This window comes from Chroicocephalus ridibundus, chromosome 4 (genome assembly GCF_963924245.1).
Source record: "Chroicocephalus ridibundus chromosome 4, bChrRid1.1, whole genome shotgun sequence".
In the NCBI taxonomy this organism is placed as follows: domain Eukaryota; kingdom Metazoa; phylum Chordata; class Aves; order Charadriiformes; family Laridae; genus Chroicocephalus; species Chroicocephalus ridibundus.
In genome coordinates, this window is record NC_086287.1 from 59439409 (window position 1) to 59462462 (window position 23054).

The 23054-nt window shown below is 41.6% G+C and overlaps 1 protein-coding gene and 1 long non-coding RNA gene across 6 annotated transcripts in view; one reads left to right on the plus strand and one right to left on the minus strand.

Annotated features, from left to right (window-relative positions):
* DIO3 (iodothyronine deiodinase 3) overlaps positions 1-23054 on the plus strand; it is a 71527-nt gene that overhangs the window by 42851 nt on the left and 5622 nt on the right. For 2 of the 5 annotated variants that reach the window (XM_063332991.1, XM_063332993.1), the window contains exons 3-4: positions 12612-12659; positions 22229-22928. The gene's annotated coding sequence lies outside the window, so the exon portion shown is untranslated. Of the gene's footprint in view, positions 1-7893; positions 8102-8340; positions 8453-12611; positions 12660-21551; positions 22929-23054 lie in introns of those variants that run through there. The other 3 variants (XM_063332989.1, XM_063332990.1, XR_010070805.1) reach the window with 3 other exon arrangements.
* Positions 7158-9384, minus strand: LOC134514773 (uncharacterized). The gene is made up of 3 exons (XR_010070806.1): positions 8114-9384; positions 7867-7989; positions 7158-7746 (listed from the first exon to the last, which is right to left on the minus strand). It is a non-coding gene; the product is annotated as an uncharacterized LOC134514773 (long non-coding RNA).

Below are 23054 nucleotides of genomic sequence, written 5' to 3' on the forward strand. Positions count from 1 at the left end.
AGAGCACAAGGCTCTGCAGAAACCCTGGCCATGGAGTGAGGAGGCTGCCAGGCTGTCCCTTGATGAAGATGGTTGGCAGGAGGAGAGCAGGAGGAAGGGGTCCCCCGGCAAGGTGGGGATGGGAGCCAAGAAATCAGGCTGCTGGATGGGGAGAGGGTGGAGTAGCATTCCAGCCTCGGTTGGGATAACACCATCTCACCCAAATAAACTGCCTGTCGTGCTAGCTGATTCCCACCTGTCCTGCCACTCCAAGGGCTGGAGCTTATGAAAGGACAGGTACTCTCTCAGACATCACTTTGAGCGGGGGGATAATCTATGTTGGGTGCAGGGAATCAAACTTGGCTTTTCCTTCCTCATTTTGCTTCTGGAGAGGTTCCAAGAGCAAACCCTCCTCTTGGATTTTGTTTTTAAGGAGATCAGTTGATTCAAAAGAGGGTCTAAAAGCAATCTGGTGAAAGGAAAAAGGCGTTAAGTGGTCAGTGTAGAGTCACCCGCCCTCCACAGCCTCATCTACAAAATTAGGACAGCATGATCTTCTTGAAAAGGAGCAGTGGTTGAAAGGGTTAAATAGAGGCAGGAAGGTGTTTGAACTCTAAAAGAAATATTAAAAATCTTTTTACAAACATATGAATATGTATTAAGGGGCACAGACAATAATTACATGGTTATTACACTGAGTTATTCAAACCTCAACAGTGTGCTTGGCAAATTAACATATAGAACAACACTGCTCTGGTAGCTCAAATGATAATGGGACCTAATAGGATTTCCTTATCCCTAATTCCACAGAATCCTAGTAAGGCTGATTTAAAAGTTGTAAATGGGCAGGAGGTGGCTTCCAAGACAATAAAAAGCATTTCTGTGCTCTGAAAAACAAGCCTTGAGGATGTGACAACACATGAAAAATTCCTTTAGCTGTGCCTCTTCTCAGCACGGTTTGGGTGAGCTGAGGCTGCCCCAGCAGCAGCTGCTTCTTGAGCACCCACCTAAACCAGGAATATAAAGTTGTCGTACCTTGCTTCATTTCTATATGCATCCTGCTCCTGTGGCTTTCTTGGCAGCTCCCTCTCATCTGGTCCCGCACCCCACCGCATCCGCACACACAGAGGGAGTTCCCGGGATGATGCACTTGCAGAGGACAGGCACGCTGTCAGGACGTGCAGGGAGAAGCATCCCTGCCCCAGGCGGCTGAAGGGATTGATCTCAGCAGGCTGCAGCAGTGTTTGAGGCAGGCGTGCAGGGAGGGCAGAGAAAAACGGGCAAGTGAAAAGTAAGTGAAAAGGCTCAGCCAGCAGAGACACAGCTGAGCCAAGTCTCCTGAAAATTCCTCGGAAAATTAGAAAAAAAAGCAAGTTTCACAACACCACATGTGCTCGTGGGGCCACGCATGTGTCTGTGTGTGCAGGGCGTGCATGTGTGCCCGTGGGGAGGGCTTGGACACGTGAGTACACCCGTGTGAATAGCAATAAACCTCCCGGTTCCATTTTAATGCCATTAGCCAAACTAAAGCAGGTGATGAAATATATGGGGCCGCATGTGGGAACTGGGGTAACAGAATGAATCTGCACGTGCTCGGTGCAACCCTTCGTGTTTAAAAAAGGTATTCGATTACAGAGAAATAGACGCAAATTTAGAAATGCAACAGACAGAAGAACTAAACTGTTTTCAGCAAGATCAACACTTGTAAAACGCCAACATCCTGGACTAAACACCTAGTTAGAAGTGATTGAATTCCTAACAGCTGTGGCAAAATGCCTTCACTTGCAAGCGTTGCTGGTGGATAAGGAAAATTCTCTTGCTATTGTTGCTGTTCATGGCAGCACCCATAACATACTAGCTGCTTTCCAAGTAGATCATTCTCTGAAGAGCCTGTTATGTGAATGTGGATATTAAATTTATTTTCTTCCATAGTACAAGTTACTCACTGTAGGCTTCAGGGGTCAAAAAGCACCACGGTGGGTGAAATTGGAGTTGAACACCTCAAGGGCTATAGCTGCATAGGGGATATAAAAGCAATCCCCTTACTATGAGCACCATTTATCCTTTGCACAACAAGGTTTTTAAAAATTAAGATTTTGAAAAGCATGTTTGACTTTAAATTCATACTTGAATTCGTAAGAAAGCACTGAGGTACGCTATGTTTGCACTAACAATTTTATTTTCTTTTATTACTCTTACCATTTTTGTGGACAATAAACTCATCAAATACTTCTGGGAATAAAAAGTAGTAAGTGAAAGCTTAGAGATTTAGAGAATAATATTTCAGGAATTTTGCCTCAAATAACCAGGTCTTTTATTTGTGTTGGTGCACCTAGAGTATGCGTGAGAAAAAAACAGTGGTGTTCTGTCAAATAAAAAGAAACATCTTTCTCATTAGGACTGTGTTTATCATGCTTTCAAATGTTCTACAAATCAATGCCCCTATTTGTCATTGTAATTCAATATAATAAAAGCTGTCAAAACTGCTCGCTTTGCTTGCTAGCGACAAATTTGCTGAAGTTTTGCAGCATGAGCCAAATAACACAGCACCAGATCCTCCAGCTTTTATTTCACTCTGCTCTAGGCAGTATTCCTACTGGTTTCTGTGCAATTTTTGCCCGAGCAAGGGCTGAAAGTTTCAGTTTTGAACATGAGACTTTTTTAGAAATAAACAGTGACAGAAACCCCCATCTACAAAGCACATTGGGTGACTGGAATGGTACTGCTTGCGAATTTTATCTCTGAAATGCCAAGCTTATTTCCTACAGATTATTGCAAAATACAGACTAACTACATCCTTGATGAAATTCCCTCGAGGTCCATGAGGTCACCCCCAGGATTAAACACTGCCTGGCCTTTCACATACAGAGCTCAGAAGCTCTGTATTTTGACGCCTGCTGCGCCTTCAGAGATGTTAGTCTGCTCCACTAAAAACAAAGATTATAGATCTCGTCCCTCATGGGAAGAGCTTTGATGAAGCAACTCTCTGTTATTACCTTGTCCAGAGACTCTCCAGGACCACACTGTGTCCTTCTGGCAATAGACAAAATAGATAAAGCTATCACTCAAGGGCAGCCTTGAGTAACAGCTACATTTTCCATCACTTAAAAAAAAAATGTTTTGATGCATTAAATAAAGGAAACATGTTGGGAGCTTTGTGCCGGGAGTAGGTAGGGTGGCAGGTCATGTGAAAGGCAGCCGGGACAGTGGTTAAGGCAAAGGATTAGAGTCAGCTGCTCTTTCTAGTCTCCACACTACTGACTTGCCCTGAGATTTGAAGAAGTCTTTTACTTTAAAGTCTATAAACTAATGGCCCTCTTCTAACTCTTCTGCAACTTCCCTTCTGCATCTGTGGAGATCGTAGCAATTTATCATGTTAAAACACTTTTAAGGGCTCAGATAAAAGCTGCTTAGTATTAGCAGCTGCAGTGGCCGGTCAATGCGTTTTTACCCCCTTTTGAACATGTGCCCAAAGATCGTTTGATGAGGATGTGTTCTGCATCTGTAAATAAACACATGTCTGCGTAGACCCTGGGACCCGCTAAGACCAGAGAACATGAAAAACAAGATGAAATCTACTGACGGCTGTAGCTCCTCTGACTGGAGCCTTTATGGCAGCTGTGTGGACAGACTCCTCCCTGAGTTTTTACTCCAGCAATTATTCCTAACTTGGCATCCAGAAGTCAGCCCTGGCTTCCAACCTGAAAAAAAAAAGCAGAGAGTTAGGCTAACACACACTAGCCTCCTTCAGGCGTTCAGGGCATTGTGCGTGTGATAAAGGGTTGGATAAAACAGTGGCAAAAGTCTGCTATCTTCCAAGGCTCAGGAAAATAAACCACAAACGCAATTCAACAAAGTCCTCTTTGTTCCTGAATAGAACCAACAAAATGAAAGGAATCTGGTGGAAGAGCGAAGGCAAGAAAGAGGTCTGCTGCAGGGAGCAAGTACAGACAGAATCGCTCTTTGCCGGCTCCTCTGACAGAGCAAGTGCGTGATTATCACATGAGCCTCACAAAGACTGGAATTAAAGGGGCTGACTCGGCTGTCACATTGCTTAAGCTGCGCCGGGGTCAAAGGAGTTCGGACTAACCGAGGTCAGCCACACACAGGCCAGGAAGCAGGGGTCTCTTTTTCTGAGCAACAATTGCTCGCGTTGATAAAAATAGATACCTGGAGCCCGTGATGGCTTATAAAGCCGTCCCGTTACACCAGCTGCCCACGAAAGCGTGGTATGTAATCAATAGCGCTCTGACAAGAACGGACACCACGAAGGCAGTCAGATGGTCACTAGAAACAAGTGTAAAGGGCAAAACGCACAAGACAAGTCACCATCTGTGCTACCCCCTAAAAGACCAAGGGAAAAAATATAAGTCTGAAATATTGGCACGCAAGTATTGTAAAATCCAAATGCAAACAGGTGTCAACGACATACTGTAGGGGAGCCTGCTATTTGCAGGTGTCCGCATCTTTTCTGTATATTATTTCATGAATCATGCCCCCAACTTCTTCTTGCAGATTTCCAGTGATGCCAGGGCTACTGAAGAATGTCCCGGCACTAAAAATAGTACCTATTCTCTCCCATGCCCTCTGTCCCCTTTTAGCTTCCACTTTGCATGATTCAGCTCCAAGAGAGGAGCACTGACCTCGTCTCACCAGGAATATCAAACATCTCCACAGTTTTGATGGACCTTTTGGTGAGAGTGGAAAAAGGAGAAATGTACACATCATCTGTGCAGTCATGTGCTGGATGTGTTTGGATACATCCTGAGATTCTTGCGTTTGACAGCAAAACCGATATTAAATTCCATCAGTGTGCAGGCACAGAAAAGCATCTTTTTTTTTTCTTTTTTTTTTTTTTTTTTTCTGGGGACTCCAGTAGTGTTTGGATTGGATCCATAGAAAAATCTATGAATTTTGTCATAGAGATAGAGCTACATCATGTCTACCATCATCATCACTTCTGCATATAGCCAAGCTCAGGATGCCAGTGGGTTTGCTGTTCCACAGCACTGTGGAACTGGCTGTGCCCAACAAACTCATATTCACCTTTGTATCCTGATTTGTGAATCAGGATTTTCCACCTTGACATTATTTGTGGCAACAATACCAAGTTTTTAAAATATCTCCTCCAAATAAAGTTAGAAGGTATGTGTCCCCTTCATTCCTCAGATTGCAATACCGGGGCTTCCCGATAAACAAACTAGACCTACTGTGACACAGACAGAGTGAACAGAACCAGGTTTTCAAGCGTCACTCTGTCACATCTCTCTGGGGACAGGGAACTAAAACCAACGCTGAGAGCAAGCCAAAGAGGCAAAGCTGCAGGACCCCCATGGGATCTTCACAGATGTGTTTAAGCTGATAGTGCAGGATGAACCTGAGCAAACAAGCCCTTACGTAAACTCAGTTCTCCTTTACAACCTGTTAATGACTGCGTGTTTACCTGTCCTTGAGGAAAGAGCCTCTACTGTGGCTTATCAAACCCAGAGGGATTCCCACTGTCCTCAGGGAGGTCTGGGTCACAAGTTAAACTGGAAACTCCAAATCCACTATCTGTGCTTCATCATTTGACAGACTTTAGACTGGAATTGATGTTCAGTGTCCAGTGCTGCAATAGGACAGAATGGCCTTTTTTATTCATTTCTGCTCTTTTGAATCAATTCTACTGCCTTTTCTTCTGCTCTGTTGCAAAGCTTGAGACAGTGCTGGTGCTGTGTCCCTTAGGTAAGAATCACCTTACAGAAGGACATGCCAATGCCTGTTGTTAGTGTGTGTGTGCGTGCGTGTGTTTAGGCCAGGTGAAGGACAGCTGTCTCCACTGATGCTGCCTTACAGGGTCCAGGAGGCACAGAGTAAACTGCCAAAGCCAACACCTTCAATGCTAGTGAAGGAAATGGGTAAATCCTCAGACTGTGGAATTTGGTGGCATCCCAGTGGACAGGAAGATGAGGAGCAGTCACTCCAATCATGTACAGCCTGGGGAAGGTGAGGAGCTTGTGCTTAGGGACCTGGAAGCGTTCACTCCTGACCTCCCGGTCACTGAGATCCAACAAAGAGTAGGACTCTCTGTTGAGCGTTCTCCAGTGAAAAAGTTCTGGTTTTCTCTATAAGGAATTTTATTCTTGTATCTCCAAAGTGATGGGGAGTAATGCCGATTTCTCTTCCTGTGTGTTGTCACCAGCTCCTCATCTCAGCATGTCTTGCTGGTAACTTACACACCCATTGCAATAAAGCAGCCTTGGTCTTTCACACCATGTTAAAGAAAATAACCAACAGAGTACTTAAACCAGGCTTGGCTTGCCTGCAGTTTTCAACTGAGTTCAGCAGTAAAAGGAAACCCTAGTAGTTCTACTTCCCCACAGCTAGCCCTGCTCAAAGCCTAGTGTTAAGATAAATTATGTTCTTCAGTGTGTAGGATGAATTAAGACTTGCTATCACAGCAGGATGAGTTTGTCAAGCACTACTTACATTAGGCAGCAAATTTCTGTTCCCATAGAAGGAAGGATTTTGAAATTAGATAACCAAGCTGAACTTGGAGATAGATCACCTGGGGCCATGATTCATGATCTGTGTAGCCTCACTTAGTGCAAAGTATATCGCTTTCTTTAACAGCCCTTTACAGGGGCTTTGACAGAACTATTTTTTTATTCTGAATGATGTATAATCAAATTCAGTTCTACAACTTCATTTTCAGTCATCTCTGCTCGTTGTTCTTTTATTCCAAGTATTCCTTGGCATGGTTTAAGAACTACTGAAGTATCTAATAGCTGTTTAAAAGTAACGGCTATAACTACTTAGACTAGACATAAATAGGAGACGACTAAATGGATCATTACCTTTACAAGAAAAGTGTTTATGGAGAAGGATTTAAGAGAAACAACATCATAGATCCAACTGCTCCGTTATTCTCTGTGTTTTAAAGTAGAAAGCAGAGTGGATTTGCACAGTTAAGTACAGGATAAGATTATTCTGAGTCTAATAAAAAGATGAAGGTACTGTTAGAATTCGCAAGCTGCTCAGCCCTTGGAAATGTCAAGCTCCTTCTGGGACTGCTTAGGTAGGGATTCTTGGCTCTAACATCACAAGTGTCATCAACATTTTGACTGTGATGCTTTGTCATTAAATTATGCTTGTTGTGAACGAGGAAGAATGTATTTTCCATGCAGACGGAGAAAGGAGGGGGAAAGGTATAAGACAGAGCATCTCTGTTCCCTTGAGATCTATCCAAGATCTTAAGAAATCAATGGAAATCATTCCATTGAGTTCACTGTCCTCTGGATCCATCCTTACAGAGCTTGCTTTGTTGTCAAGTCCATTCCTTCTCCCCCTCTCTGTTGCTCAATTTGCTTTCTGCTGTTAGGATCTTTTTTCCAAATATTAACAAATCTGTATAATCTTTGGCCCCTAGCTGAGCCTTTCTTCTATGGCACACTGCTGCACTGTATGCGTGACTGCATGGTTGAGGGTTGCTCTGGAAATTACTCATAAAAATGAATTGCTTGGTAATACCACAATTGTCAATATGTGTAGGTTGCAGCATCCCCCCCTGTGGGCCATTGTAGCAGATTATAAAACCTCATTTCCAGGAAAGTTTCAAAACTTTTATTTTCTAAGGAACATTAATTATCAGAGTCCAGATGACCTGTCCCATTTCTCCATCCTCTTCCTCTCTTTTTTTCCTCATCAGACATGGTAGTTTGAAGGCAACTGGCAGCAGATCACATATCAGGCTCCTGGTTTTATGCCCTGGGTTCATATCAATGTCAGCTGAAGTATTTAAAAACAGCAAGACTCATAAGCCTAATGCCCAAACCAATGTTTGTATGTGACCATTTCTCTGTTGTTAAACTTTTGTAACAACAGATGATTTACAAGTCTGACACTTACGCAGGCATATGCTTTGGCATTCTACAGGCTTCCCGAGACTCATGCCCTTCAGCACTGCTTGTTGACCTCTCCTTCAAACACGGGACTTTGAGGAATCATCACAATGGCCAAACCACTCTGGACCTACATGGTTGTGAAAACTCTAGTCAGGCACCCATCAAAGTGATGCATTTGTTCACTGACAAATTGTATTCTGTTGAGACCAGAACCTTTTGCGGGTACTTACCAGTTCTTCTGAAGCTCTTACCTGGGAAAGGTTCTCATGCCTAGGATGAGACTTGAAATACATCAAAGAGTAAGAAAAGTGCCACCCCTCCCAGATAATCATCCTATGATCAAGGCACTGACTGGTGACACAGGAGTCCAGATTTCAAGTTTCTGTTCTGCAAGATGTCTGAATGTCAGAATCCTGCATCCCAGGCAAGCTTTCTGGCCACCAAACTATCAGTTATTCTGAAGAACAGCTTCTTCGGTCTCTCCTGTTGGACCTGTTTCACTTTGTATAAATAATTAAACATTAATTGGAAGAAGGACTTAGACTGCCCATTGGACTATTGCATTGGTCTTTCTCCAGGCCAGTGAATAGGTAACTATTTGTACAAACTTGATAAGTTGCAGAGAGACAGACGTAGCTGAGGGGGTCCCAAAAACTCAAGGAAAAGAAGAAAAAAAAACCAAAGCCTTGTGGTGAAGTCATTTACTAGACTACAAAACACCTGTTTTTCAGTCCTTGACCTGAATAAGGTAGAACAAGGACTACTAGCTGTTCTAGGGGAGGCTTTGTCAAGTCATCTCCAATGGCCATACTTCCACTGAATTTTGAAGAGATGATATTTGAAAGTCATACTATTTTTTTCTGAAGTGAAAAAAATCCATAGCTACACGATTCCCTGACAATTCCTTTGCATTAAGATGAAGGTGTTAAGCATTTTTAGCATCATGATAGCTTGATTCTTAAAGTTCCTGAAACCTCTGCCCCAGACGTGAAGAAGGACCTCTCTATTTCAGTTCTGAGTGGGGTGATTTGTTCCTCTGAAGCTCTTCCCAGCTTTGCTGGCATTTTTCAAATGAAGGTTTAAGTCTATTACTTACATACTATCTTCATATGACAGATACAACATTTAGTCATATTTAGTCATACAGAAAGATAAATAAAGGCAATCAGAAAAGTTCAGTGACTAGTGTAAGATTACCATAAAAGACCATATAAAAGGTAAGACAAGGACTGGGGAGGTTGACTTCTAATCCTCTTACCTATCCACTAGATAATGTTCCGTAATAACTTGAATGTTTATGCTTGGTGGTCAAAAACATTTATTTTCAAACAGCTCTTTGATAAGGAACTTTGATTAAACTCTTTGATTAGGAAATAAAACCCATGTTTTGAATGGATTCACCTCTCTATAAGCATTTGATATCAACAAGTTGGTATTCCTGTACACCGTGCAAGGTTCTGCTTTTTCTTTAATGTCATATAATACTTCATTTTCATAAGCACTCACATAAATTCACTTAAGAGTTAACCAACTAAAATATACAAATATGCGGGAGGTTTTATGAAGAGCTACAACTTCAAAAGGAGTTGATTTAGGAGTCATGACCTTATTTTTTGCAATAACTTATGCATCATGAACTTACGTAATTGGCAGCAGATAACATATCACACTCTCAGTTTTATGTCCTTGGTTTGACAACAGTGTCAATTGAAGTATTTGCTAACTGCAGAACTAATGGAGCCTCATAGCTGAAAATGTTTTCATTCCAAAACTGATGTTTGTACCAAAATGTTTCCCCCTTATTGTTCTTTTTTAACATTACTACGTTCAGCATAAGAAATGGATAGGGATATACAGATAATTTGGGACATGAAAAAAATCTTTCTGCATACTATTTATCCTAGTAAAATGGAAATAGCTGAGAAGGAAAAATATACATTTTTCTAATTAAAATGTCATCATAAAGCACAGAAGCAAACACATGAAATGGCCTTGGAGCTCTAAATCTTTGTTATCTTTTGAGCAGGAGTCAACGTTAAGATAAATTATTGTGAAATGAGTGACCTGGATTTTAAAGCACTTTACTAGGGTAGACTTGAGTCTACTTCTTCCTTTTCCCAGAGACTGCATTAAGCAGCAGCCAAGAGGCAAGGCTAGACTGGTCCTCTATGCTGGAACGGCACACCTATACATGGCTGAAAAGGTCAATTTTCTTGGGACACTGGGATCTTCATAAGCTACAGCAGAAAATGCATAAAGTAACAAATCATTATACAAAAGGGAGGGGGGTTTAAAGGAACCTTAGTGAGTTAACAGCCTGAACACCCATTTAAATTCAATGGCAAAGAAGGTCAAATACATTGAGGTCATTTTGAGTGATCTGAGGCTTAGGAATGGGACTTGTTTGGGTTTTAGCTCTGAAATACGTGTTTTGTAGGGAGCAGTTCTGTTTCAAGACACCTAATAATTCAGAATAATGTACAACCTAGAGGAAGAGAATGGCTGCAATTTTATTAATTTGAAGTTTTCTGCTTGACCAAATTACAAATGAATGGCAGGAAACAATCATATGCTATCTGTTCAGTAGAACATTCGCTATTATGTCTCATCTGAACCTGAATTTAAACTGACCTGAAGAGAACCAGCTATGTGTTTTGAAATCCGGCTAACAGTAGACTATCACCAGCAATGTAGATTACTTGGTGGACACCAGTTTTGATTCAACTTTATTGAAAACTTTCAGCAGCTGGGAGAGTAAATTGCCATCAGTGAAACTCCATGATGTAGCTAAACTAAGGGAAATTACAAATAGCAGCCAAGGAAGAGAAAAAAATATAGTGACTAGCAGGAAGGAGGACAGAAAATTAAAACTGGAAAATTTAAAACTGTTATGCATAAGAAAATGTATGCATACGTTCATCAGGTGGAAGAAACGCAAAGAGGTGCGGTACTGAAAGAAACCACAGGTATAGCATGCACTGTCACACAGCAAGAAAACAAAGCCTTTTGGAGATATTTATACAAAGGTCGTCCCTCCTGAACAGATGTGGTGGTGCACTTTGGAATCATAGGGGAAATTTGGCTTGCAGGGATGCCATAAACTGACCAAATCCATTCCCATTTCTCTATGCAAGAACAACTAATCTACCTTATTCCCAAATTCTGTTTTGCTTAGCCTTTTCCTTAAAAACTCTCATCATGGAATTTATTCAGCTTCCACAGTGCTTCGCTGCCTTTATCGTTACAAACCTTTTCCTGAGGTCTGACTCAAATCTCTCTTGCTGCTATATAACATTGCATTCAGCTCCCTCCCAAAAAGATCTGGATTGTATCTGCATCAGCATTTTGGTTCAGACTAGAAGTGCACTTTTTCTTTAAAAGTGGACAAGTCTCCAGATCATCTCTACTCATTATGCTCTGGTCCACACAACAAAGCAGCCTCAAACTCGAAGACTTTCAGAAGAAACTAAGTCAGAAAGCGCGTTCCAGGAGTGCACCTAACGACCTCCAACCAGTACATATATCCAGTTCGAGGGAACAGTCCAGAACTATCCCAAAACCTTAACGCATGCATAATTGTGGAAGTTAAGCCTTCAGCACCAACCATTTTACTCTACAGGTCCTGTTTTGCATTCACCCCACACTCTTACTAGGCCCCGCCACTTCCTACCATAGATACAGCTGCTGGCAAACATTCGTTGAAGAACAGCAAAACCTGTGATGGGATGGAGGAACTCATTTATTAGGAAAGAGCAGGCCAGAGACACAAAGAAGGCAAAGGGAGTTTTATTGCCATCATTTGCCCTGATCCCTGTGACATAGAATATTTATGTTCATGCAGCGGTGCAGGCCTTTCCCCTGGAGTGACCAACACCCCAGGTTGGTCAGCTTGAGGACACAGAGGTGAATTGTAATAGCCAACAACTATATAAACTTTAAAAGCATCAGATTTTAATTTGGTATCTCAGAACATAAGCAAGGATAAGATGTAATTAAGATAAGAAAAAAATAAATAATTTCAGAAGACAATGTACTTGCATGACGTCTTTTAAACAATGGAACAGTCTCCCAGACTCTTCCCAGTAATGGATCCTATTTGCTTGGTGCTTTTATAGCCAGATTGGCAAATGCTAGAAAACAGCCTGCAGGATATAATCTTGCTCTGGAAAGGAGCTGGGCTGGATGATCATTTCCATCTAAGCTTCCTCTCAATTCAGGCTAAAGTTTTGGAAGCAGGATCTTTTTCTTACTTTGTATTTGCCCTGCGAAACCATATATCAGCTGGAGCTCCTGGGTATGACGCTCAGCTGCAACAAAGGCCAGTTAGAGCTCTTGAGGTCTGACAGAAACCTCCTTAGAGATGACCGGTGTGTCTCCACTGATTTGGGGACCCTCAGAACCAGGCTTTGATCCCCACAAACACGGATGCGTGTCTGCAAATGGGTGAGAAGTCAGAGACACTCTTCCCCCTTAGTTACCCAAGTTGGCAAGGAGTAACCCAGCACTGGCGCAAATGTTGTGCAGCTCTGTTAACAGGTTACTTTGCCTGAGCTGATAGTTCCTGCTAGTGTCATGCTGACACAGGGATACAGCTGCTGGATTCAGGCTGACTTGTACCTTGTCAGCCTGCTACGTGCTCAGAGGAAGTTTGCACCTGCTTTCGTGGAAATGTTTCTAATTAATCTCTGTGTTAATAAGCAAAAAAATCCCAACATAACAAAACAACTTCTCCCTTTTGACTCATTCCAGGTGCCTCCTCTCTGTAATGCCTGTCACCAGACTTGTCAGTACACTGAGGTATGAATCACCTTTATTTAATGTCTAATACAGAACAAAGCACTTTGACCCAACAAATGCAACAGAGACCCAGAGATCTGCGCTGCACTCACAGTCAGCAGCTGAGAATTTTACTGGCTCTTTGGGACCAGCTTGTCCTCTTAAAATTTCTATAACGTTGAACCTTGTTCTCTAAAAACTTGTTTCTTAAAAATGTCCCGGTTTAGCCACCCATAAATGAAGACATCTAAGCCTTACAAGTCATTTTGAAAAATCGCAGCCACATTCTTGAATGGAGAGGCCACATTTTTATTTCAGCAATATGGATGTAAATTAGAATCCCTCCTCTCTCTTTCTCAAAATCAAAGAACAATGGTCTTTACAGGACTATATATTGTACCCCTTCAACACACATACATGCACACTAAGACCAAGACCACCAATAGCTAATGCAGAATTATTTATTACCATGTGAAAGATAAGTACACACAACACAGAAAAAATAGAAAAAAAATGGAAAACGAGTTTTAAAATCAAGATTACAGAGGAGAAATAGCAGGAGAAGCACTTAAACATACTGCTGCCCCAAGCGGGTGCGAATTTCAATGGAAAATAACTACCAAATGTTTCCAAAGCCAACCACAGAAATCAAATAGGATTCAACTTAAACTCAATTTATTCTGAAGACTTTTTTTATTATAGAGGCACACATGCATGTAGTATTCATGGTTATTTCTCAAAAATTAAACTCTTCTGGGCTCAAATTTGTGTAACACCAAAAAGGGCTTTAAAAAGAGAAATCCCTTTATTCTGTGAAACAGTTTCTGGGAACTTTCCTGGAAATCCCAGCAAGACAAGCCAAAGAAAATAATCTATGGGGAATTGCGATTGTTGAAGCAAATATGTGCTTATACTCTGATTCATTTAATTAAGCCCTTCGAGTGAATAATGGGATACAAAACAAGGGACATACTGAAGAAGAGTAATCAATATATAACGAGATCATGCCAGTTATTAACTGTACATTATACAAATGTAAATCCAGATCAGCAAAAAAGCCCAACTGCACTTACATATTATGATTTTTCAATAGAAGCTTTAAAGCAGCACTTTTCAATGGTGTTAATTTTAAATTATATGACTAGTGACAACAATGTATACCACCCAAGATTTTAGCATGCTGGGAAAATCTCATTTCTCTTTTGAAGTTATATTTCAAAAAAACCCAATCATTTGTGAAGGATATTAATGGGGACCGAGTGAGAGAAGAAACACACACAGTGAAGAAGTTAAAATAAAAAAATAGATGTATAACAGACATATTAAACATCCAGATTACAAAGCCTGGGTGGCTATTCATTTCTATTTCACTTTAAATGAATAGTAATGTGTGAAAATTGTACAAGGAAAATAGAAACTATTCTTTCATAAGCAATACTGCTGTTTTCAAACAACTACTGCACTGTTAACACATTCATTTGTATTGTACTGTATTAGTAATAGTCAAAATTTGTTATGAACTTGTGGTTATTGAGTGAAGTTCATTGATAGCCTGAGTGAATTCCTTTTGGACAAGCACATAAGACACTCAGCAACTATGGATCTGTGGCTATTAATGGAATTGTCTTCGAGTAGGTTTGCAGTTACATCTGGGTGAAGACTGGTCTCCAGTGGTCCGCAAGTAGATGTACATCTACCCATGCTGATTATGGTACAGTTTGGAGGAATGACACTTTGGAGAAATGACATTAAATCATGGGAAGAATGTGTAACAGGAAGAAGTGCAGGACTCAAAGATGGAAACTGAGATGCTGCTAAAATTAGACATGATGTTGATAACTTTTTAATGAAGCGCAGCAACACAGATGAAAAGAGAAGCACATCCTTTACATTAGTTTCTGCAGTTTCTGATGCACCGTTCATAATACCACCACAATTAAGGAATGCCAGCTTGGACCAGGACTTCCAACAGTCTTTTAAAATGTACGTTATCTCTCAGTATGGCCTTGAAAATTCGTCTTAGTCAAACCTTGAGTGCGTCAGATTACTCATAGTTTCCCATGACATCTTGATGTTCAAGTTACATATGATACCAGGCTGGATGAGATCAAATATATCAGCTGGACAAATTTAATGCAACTCATTTTTCCCACCAAAAAAAAAAAAATTTAACCCCCCCCCATATTTTAAAGAGAAGAGTTGCATTTTGGGCACCTGCACACATTTATAGCACTATCCAGTTACAAATATGGCAAATTCTAGGGCAGTTTTACACAACTCAATCAGACCAGAAGAGGAAGTAAATATTTGCACTCTTGAAATGCACACAGGGAGAGAAATGCTGCATTCAAACAACTACTCTGTCTTATATAGAAGAGAGTGACTTCACCCCCAGTACACAACATATCTGAACTGGCAGAAAGCTGCTAGTAACCCCTTTAGAACGGTCATCTTCATGTACTTCGGGGCACAAATGCCCAGGCTGAACTCCAACATTACATAGTTCAGCCCTTGAATGGCAAAAATCCATCTAGAATTAAAAAATGGTACATTGAAATAACACACAGCAAGTAATGAATTTTGCAGTCCTTACTTGGCAAAACAATTTCCTCACATCACCTTTACCAGAAAGTGAAGGCTGCAATATAATATACGGTGCTAAATTAAACCTTACACACACATTACTGACATGTACAGATGTACACTGCTTCAAGTGCTTACTCATCGTATGTAATTCAAGCAAACAGCAAGTTACTGGGGGCCAAGGGCAAGCGTTACAAGAGGATTTTTCAGCTATTCAGAGCTGCGAATGAAAGGTGATGTATTGTTAAATTGAATGTCTATACAAGAGGGCTGCGGTTATGGAATTTGACGGCAATGAACACTGCACTGAATATAAATGTCACCTTATTTATCATCCCTTCTTATTTTTAGAATGTTCATTGCAAGGAAATATACTTAAGCAACTTTAATTCTTTACTAGAAATCTCTCTGTAAGAGAAAAAATTGATTCCAGAACTTTTCAGAAAGAATATTTTCAGTTTCTACAGTTCCCACAGCTGGGAAAAGCAGCACCTATTCAACTACAGTCTATAACAGTATTCATCATATCGGGTCATTTTGGGATACTTCCACGCAAGTGTTTAACAAATTATGGCTTGATTTCCTAGTGGAAAAAATAATGCATCAAACACCAAATAAAGTAAATCATTTTTACACACAGAAGGAAGGGTAAATATTTTACAAAGTCCTCCTCTGACGGATTACAGCTTAGAAATGAGAAAAAGTTCCAGACACCTTCAAAAGTGTGAATCATTAAACGCTGGCGGCTGCATCACTGCCTCCTATTGTCACGTGCTCAAATTTGATCATCTCCTATCAAAGACCAAATGGCCAAAGTGATGGTGGCACCCACTAGTGAAGCAACATCTGTCCCAATTTCCCGGATGAGACACGGCTCACTGAAAACAGGACTGCTCAGTACAGGACCTGTTCCTGTTTTCTCAGTATGGACGCTCTTCCAGCTTGGTTCCCCCCTTAAAACGGGGTCATACCCATGGAGCCTGCCAGGCCTCAGCTTGGTTGGATCATGACGAGAGGTGACTATTAGCAAAAAAATATTCCCATTAAACCACAAAAATCTAGGATCCTCCCCTTCTTGCTTCTTAATTGTCACCATGACAATGTCAACACTTAAATCACCAGTACTGAACATATGCGAGATGTGGCCCAGTTTGTACCTCCTGGAGTCGTTACCTAGACTGCTTTCAGATGCACCGTTGCATTTGGTTTATATTTCTTAGGTTTTCCTCTCAGCCATAAAGCTGGAGAGACAGGATGGGAATAACGCTGGCAGAAGACAGCCCTCGTGGCACAGAAAAGATAGCAACATAGCGCCCGGTTCTTTGGGTAACAGAATAAAACTGCTTTAAAGGCCAGCTCCAAAGCCGCTGTTGAAAGGGACTGATGTCATGCCAAGAAGCAAGTGCTTGTTGCAATATCTCTCTGGCATCTCACTCGAGAAAGAGGAGCATGATTTATCGCAATAACTGGCATCATCTGCATATAGGAGACACAGTTACAGAGCAGAGTTAAGCGAGAGGGGATATTCCTAATAACGGAAATCTAAATCTTTAATATTTTAACACTTTTAATATTATGGTACTCTCAGTGTTCATTTGGCTTAAGAGTAACTATTTCATAAGCACGGTGGTATTTTTAAGCAAAGCCTTTTGAATTTTTTTAGAAGATGTTTACGGTGGTTAAAGAAATACCATGTTTTAAAGGTATATTTCTAATTACATTCTGGCAGAACCTTAGCTGGAAACACTACCAGCACTATTTTGATAGCAAAAGCTGTGACAGTTTACATCAGCTAAGGTTATCTGCTGTCTGCTGATTATCACAACTAAACACCATTACAAGAATATGGTCAGCAGAAATGACATAGAGAACACAGGTGCAAAAATTGGGAATGAGCTTATGAGATCTGTGGGTGTACAGAACAGGACAGGGATATTTCACTGGAAGAACTGAATGACTTCAAGGACTGAAGCAGTGCAAACAGGATGAAATCCAGAATTGCCTAACTCAATTTCGCGAAGCTGGCAGCAAAAAATGTCACTATAAGCTGGGCACTTGCCAGCTGCGCATGGAGGGGAAAACTCTAGATGGTTCAGTCAAATTCATGGTTAGCATGAGCCCCTAAAGAGAGGCAGCTATGGTAAACACGTACAATTCAAAAACACAGAGGGTATTTCCAGCAGCAAAGGATGTGCCGGTCATACGTCACTGGAATACTGTGTAAAATTTAGGTCACCCCTTTCAAGGACAGACACAGCTGTGCTCCATATGGGGGAGATCCACCGCCACAGCCCTGTCACATGGCCCCCGAGCATGTGCCTGGGCTCCCATGTTTGTGTCTGGGAAATCCCATGCCATGCACTGCATGAGCAGGAAATCCAGCCTGTGGGAAACGTGAACGACACAGATGGCCAGAGAGGGAACAAACAGCCCGGCGCTCTCCGGTTGTGTACTGGGCTCACCAAGATGGGTTGACTCCATGGAGCGTTGGCTGATAGAGCAGAGAGGCTCCAGAGCTACCCTACGTAAACTTTTCATTTGTCCTTTGGGTTTCAGCTAGGTCCAAGCTGTACTGCACAGCACCGATCAAATAACAGAGCGCGCGTAGGGTACACCCAGCATGTCCCTGACGTGACACGTTCATTGCCCAGGTGTTCAGCTGTCAAGCTGCATATGTGTTTGTCCGCGACTTCCAGACGTCAACCAGACTGATGAGAATGATTGCGCTGAACCAGTGACCGTATGCTGTGCCAACGCAAGGAAAAGAGGAGAGGGTAGAGCCATCTCTTGTTCTCCAATTAATCTCTTTGCATATGATGCAGGAAAATGGACTTGACATGAAACAGGTGCAGAAGATTGCTTCTAGGAGGATCAGAGAAATGGAAAATCCATCTCACAAGAAGAGACTGTGAGCACATCTGAATAAACAGGTGCAGACCGATGTGAGCCTCAGTTGGCCTCGTACTGGCCCAGAATCCAGATAAGACTGAATTAGCACAGTGTTAATGAAGTCTCCAGCAGAACTCACCAGCTCAGGCTTAGCATTACGCTGCCATAGCCCTGTAGGCACCAGGAGAGGGCCAATTCACATCCCAGCTCGCTCAGATCGTTAGCAGAAAGAGCCTGAACCTGCCTGTCCCTGTTGGTGCCAATACACCCCACAAGAGTTTGGCTTGGTAACCCCAGTGGAGCAGTGCCCAAGGGGATAGGATTGCCCTCAAGGATCTTAAAGGTCTTTTCCAACCGGAATGATTCTATGATTCCTTAACACGAGGAGAAAGGGGAGGCAGGAAAACTGCCTCAGCAAAGAGACAATGTTGGCACATGAACAAACGCTGTAAATCTGCCGTAGATACATTTAAGCTGGAAAATGAATAATTCTAACCATTACGGCAGTGAGATCTTGGAGGAGCTCTCGCAAGTAATGGGGGCAAAAATTTAACTAATTTTAAGGTGATGCTTGATGTTTCTGAACAGATGTCTGTAACACAGAGGTGTCTGAAATACTCCTAGATGCCCTGTAAGACCCCACCCCACAAATCCCCATTAGCTGTGAACTGCAAACCGAAATCCAATTGAAATCAGGAATTTAATTAAAAGCAGCTCTTCTGAGCCGGCTGCTGGCAGGCATTACGCTGGTAAAAAGTGACAGCTGCTTCATTGGCAGCGCAATGTCAACGACTGTAAAAGAGGCCAAGGAATAGGCACGGGCCACCACTGCCCGAGGACCACCCCGTTTTGAAGAAGGTATTCGTAAGAAAGGCTTTAGAGCCTTTTATCTATGCTTTCATCAGCTAAGATACTTTACTCCTACTTTAATTTATATTTTGCTGCTGTCTTGCTTTTTTTTTTTTTGGCTCAGTGGCAGCATAATGCCAATTAAAATTAGTTAAGAAAGAAAATGTCAGGTTTTCCAAATACAACATAATTGTTCTTTAAAAAATGTTCCCTCAATACCTAGTAAATCCAGGGTTTGTTTGCAATAAATATGCATTTCAGAACTCTCTCTCCATTCTACGAGCAGGCTTAGATCACTGATCCATTTTATTCACATGTGTATTCCGCGCTTTATGTAAGTATATGAATCCTATTAAAAAAAGGGGGTTGTGAATACCTTTAATAAAAAAGCACCGTTTTCTTGTTTCAAGAAATTCAGACCCGGTTTCAGGTAAGAACTAGTAGCAAGGGATTAGTACTCTCACAAAATCAATTCTATTAAAATGTCAGAAATAAAAGTACAGTTGGATTCCGGGAAGCAGGTTTGCACATATGCTAATACTCAGAGGCAATTTGTGGCCCTTAAATTAAGTTTCACAGAGGACGGTGGACCGCTCCAGGTATCCACAATAATTCATGCACTGAGGAGAGTGAGTTGGAAACCAAAATTTAATATCTAAGTTTAAAGTACCCGTTTAATCTTTGGTTGGGTTTTTTTTCTGCCGGAGCTTCAGGTGGAAACGCTGGGCGCTATGAAATGATGAGCTGTATCACATAGCGATGCTTGTCACAGTTTCTCCCTGTGAAGAGACTGTATTGCTTAGTCTAAGAATAACTTTAAAATTCACAGAAAGTAAGAACTGTTGAACAGCTAAAAATAAAAAGTCATAGGAGGACGCGCTGTGAGGCATAAACATTGAGTGAGACCCTTCGAATCCATTTAAGCTGTTGAGCTAACCTAAACATTTTGGGTCAGATCCTGATCCCAGTGAATTCAAAATGATTTGTGGTGAGAACTAATGTTTCTGCCTTTATTTCTGTTTTCCTGCTAATGAGTATCAGATACAACATTGCAAGACTATTCTGTAAACAAAGTGCAAAATTAATCGTTTTCAGAGGAACATTTTATTCACAGTAGGCTGGGTAGGGAAGGAATTAAGCCTAAGTAAATAAACAATGAAGGTAAACACGAATACACAGAGAAAGTGAAAAGATCATCAGAAGATGCCAGTTAAAAAATTACTGGATGTATGCTGAAAGCAAAATATACTGCTTATGAGGAAAATTCAACGACTGAGTAAAATGCTGAGTAATTTCATCTGACCATTAAATTATTTGCAGTTTCCTGCATAAAAGGAAAAAATAGAACAGAAAATTCAGGCCCTTGTAACGCCAAAGATCTTTTCTTCATCCAAGAGCAGAGAAGCTAGCAGGTTTACACAATTTTATGTCAATTAAAATATTCCATATAAACAATGCATTCTTGTCCAAACTAACTGACTTCCACTTCCAATTCTTTCTGGGCAAAGTCTGAGAAAGAAATACTGCACTGCAATATAAAATAAGCAAATTGCATCTATTTTGGAACAAGTGAAGAGTTACACGCAGTTCACATTTGTCAAAATCTTTCTCTCTGGCTGCAGAGGCCTATTATTAGGATGTGTCAAACCTGTCCAGAAACTTCTTTCTACTATTGATAAACAAGCCACGCATTAAATTAGGAGATTAGGATGTGTATTCCTTCCAGTTCTTATGTATGTTTAGTCATTAATCCAAAACAGCATTGCCAAACCCTGACCACAGAAATAGTAAAAATAAATACCAAAGGTCTGGGAAGAGAAATCTTGAGGTCACAAAGAGAAGGTAACTTCAAGGGAGTATCCTGGAAATTAAGACTTATAAATCATCGTAGGCTGAAAGAAACAAATTTCAGCAATTGCATAATGCCATTTTACATGGCTAAAAATAATAAGAGTCGTGGGGCAAACGCCAGGAAAAAAAAATCACTGGAAAACTTCACAAACATTTATGTTCAAAGAAAAGGCTTGAAGTGAGGGAGTTTTTTGACGAGAGCCTCAGTGCAGAGCGACGGTGCCTTCTCGCCTCCTGTTTGGCATGCCACTTGCTTCAAACAGGTCTGTCACGCTTAAACCGATCATTTACACAAAACCAGATCACGTTATGTATGTAATATACTTTTTAGTGATGTTGGGGATAAAAGGTCAGCAGATTAATCATCTCTGTTCTATATTCAAAAGTGGGCTGATACTGCTGCCTTTCTGAGTAAACTCCTCCATTCTTGCTGAAGTATTTGTTCCTCCACTCTACAGCTTAATTCAAAACCGTTAAACCACTGCTGGGTAAAACCATTATATAGTAGAAAATGAGGGTCACCCTGAAAAAGATTATCCTAGACATGATCCCTAAAGATTTTTCTTGAATAAATGCTTTTTTTAAATGCTATTTTTCCTGCCTCCCCCTCTGAGTCTGTTACAGATTGAAAATTCAAACGTGCATGTCAGTTCAGGCAGGGCACATGCAATCGCCTGAAAACCTGTGAATTATTAAATGATGTTATTTTAAAATTCTTTATATTTTACTGCGCCTGCTAAGGAAAGTGAGATGACGGAAATCGCACCCTGAGTCTTCAGCCCTCCTTTTGTCTGTTATCGTGCTGCACGGCTTGGGCAACATCCTGATCACAAGGAAGGTGCCGGGAGTTTTGCCATGGATGGCTCACGGCTTCCACCACACCGACCTCGGGGCTCTGAGAATCAGGCGGTAACAAAGGCTGCCAGGCAGCAGGGAGACTTCCCTGTGGCAAAGGAGCTCAAACGAGCGGTGTTTCCTCTGCCCCAACGAAGCCTTGGGTCTGTGAACTCAAAAGTATCCTCTTAACATTTTGAGAAAATGCTCTTGCTGGGCTGCCATTTAAAAGATGAAAAACTAACCTTAGTTATCAGCCTGCTATTCTCATCTTTCTAAACAGTGTCAGTGTTTTGAAGTTTGCTGTCATATAACCGAGTATGTTGACTGTGTTATAAAGCACTGCACATGCTGAATTCTGTTACAATCTTCTTAAAGGAGATTTAGATTCAAGCAAATTGCATCTCCTCATCCTCCTCTGCGTCACACCTGAAGCCGGTGTGAACAAAGACAATGGCAGAAGTATTTTCTCTTTCTGCCAAGGACTTCCTCTGTATTCAATGTGTATGAAGTTGCCACTTAAGTATAACTCCATGGGGTTCCACTTCTGTGGAACTCTGACTAGACTGTTGTCTTTGCTGCAGAGCAAACCATTCAGATGACTGTAATTATACCGTACTACCGGGGGGTCCAGCCTGCGCTCTTGAGCCACAGCAGCTTTTGAGCAGTTTGCTTGATGGGTAGCAGAGATGTGCTTGGCACGGGGGTTTCTGGATAATCTGATTTCCTAATGCTGGAAGAAGCGTGTCAGCAGCTGCTGCTGAAGTTGACATCGCTGGCTCCCCCCAGAAGCCGTCTGCGCACCCCATTCGGCTACATTGCCCAGCAGGACCTTGTGACAGCCACTGTCATCTCCTGTACATCTCCTATACCCTCCACTACACAAAAGGGTAAGACGACATACATTTTCCTTGCAGTGAAGCTTGTTCAGGAAATCTCTGCTCTTAACACGTTCTCACTACGCTGTTCCACCCAGGGGCAGTTTCATAATACTGCTAAGGCAGTCTGATGGGATGGTCCTGTTACCCCTGCCTTGGCCACACGCTGAGGCCATTTCTCTTGTGCTTTCTCTGCGTCACACATGTGATCATTCCCTTTTGTCATGAGCCAGTTTAGGGAACGAACCTGGCAGGAAATAACTCATTTTTCTAAAGTCAACCTTTTCTGCCCCCTTAGTCCCCGAACCAGGTCACCACAGGATGACGCAAGACTGAGTGCAAGCAGAAGTGAGGAAGGATTAATGGGGTGGAAAGTTGCACCTTCTGGCATTCATCAAGCTGCACCGTAAGTTGTGCTATTACAACACTATTTTAGGGTTCCTAAGGTAAACCCAGACACCAAGATCATCTGGGTTTAAAACCAGAATTCTTTAATCCAGAACCTTTTGGTTATCTAGTTTCTCCCACAGCC